This window comes from Sorex fumeus, unplaced genomic scaffold (genome assembly GCF_029834395.1).
Source record: "Sorex fumeus unplaced genomic scaffold, SorFum_2.1 ptg000299l, whole genome shotgun sequence".
NCBI classification, from domain to species: Eukaryota; Metazoa; Chordata; class Mammalia; order Eulipotyphla; family Soricidae; genus Sorex; species Sorex fumeus.
The window spans coordinates 41,122-42,644 of NW_026606356.1; positions in this window are offsets into that span (position 1 = coordinate 41,122).

The following is a 1,523-nucleotide window of genomic DNA, read 5'->3' on the forward strand; positions in this document are numbered from 1 at the left end:
ATGGGATGGCATTAATGGGGCGCAGCAAGAATCGTAAAGGTTCAAAAGAGTGGAGTTTTCAGTGGCTCCCCAACCCCAGCCCACCCCACTCACCCAAGCAATATCTCTTCCTTAGGCAAATGCTTCTTGTGGCAAACTTTAGTTTTCAAGTTTAATGAGCTTCCTTTAGAAAATCTTGCCAGCGTTAAGAAGGTAGGTAGACTGCGTGAAAGTTTTTGTATCAGGATGTTTGCTTTGAGAATCATGCTATGCATACTTCTGTTATAGGCTTTTGGGCTGTGTGCAAGGCAAATGCTTTCCCTGCTGTGTTCTCTCTTAGACTTCCTGGTGGCTTTAAAAAAACTCAATGCTGACCTGATAAAGTGTGATTTCTTTCTTTTTTTCTTTTTTCTTTTTGGTTTTGGGCCACATGCAGCCTTGCCCAGGGCTTACACTTGACAGGACGTGGGAGACCATCTAAATGTGATTGGGATTGAATCCTCCTAGGCTGAGTGTAAGGCAAGTGCCCTAATAGTTGTATTATCTCTCTAGCTCCTGATGTTTTTCTAGAACCCTTCAGGCTTACAGTTTATTCTGACATTGTTACGCGAGGGAATCCCATTGTATTTCTCCTGAGCAACACAGAACATAGTGAATTAAGGGAGAACCTTTCGTACCTGGAAAACGGAGGCCACCACAAAAAGTGGCTCGCCATAAATCTGTACATCAGTGCCGGCATTTAATTTTTCTTTTAATTCCCTGTACGCCTTCACACTTGCGGATTGATGAAATATGCCTTCTGTCAAGGGCCCCCTCTCATAAAGGAGCCGTAGTATGTTCTGTAGGGAGGAAAAGCAGAATGGTGCTTCATATCGGGGCATCACTAGGGAACTGCCAGGTGGACGAAAGCCCATGTGTTTTCTGGTAGTTCATCATTCTATATATTCATGCTATTATAGTCAACATCCCACCAAGACATTTTACTACAGACGCTTGTTTTAAGTGTCATCTGTTTGTTCGGCGAACCAATAGTCACTTAAAAGCCAAATTTCTCTGCTAACTTTTCTCCTCCTCAGTATTTTCCTGTTCCTTTCTAACACAGACTTCCCCATTCTCCTCCCTGATTCCAAATATAAAAATATTTCTGCCAAATTTCTCCACTTGCTTTTCTTTTTTCTGTTTCATATTTCATTCCACTTGTGCCGTGCCTGCTCGAGCAAATCGATGAACAATGGGAGGACAGTGCCACAGTGCCACAGACAGTGTGTGTTTACTTCCTGCTGCAAAAAGCTCAACACTCTCCTCTGGTGGAAGCTTTCTCTACTTCATTCCCTCGGAATACCGTTTGTATTTCTCTTTCCTGCTCTGTCCTCTGCTTGAAGGAAGAGACAAGCACCCATGGGACTCTGGAACCTAGTTATGGCAATACCTGATACTGGAACCCCAGCATTGTAATCTAAAGTAGGACGAGAACTACTCCCTAAATCTGTGCTAAAAAGTGGCTCGACTAGTGTTTCATACATTGCAATGGCACATACCATATT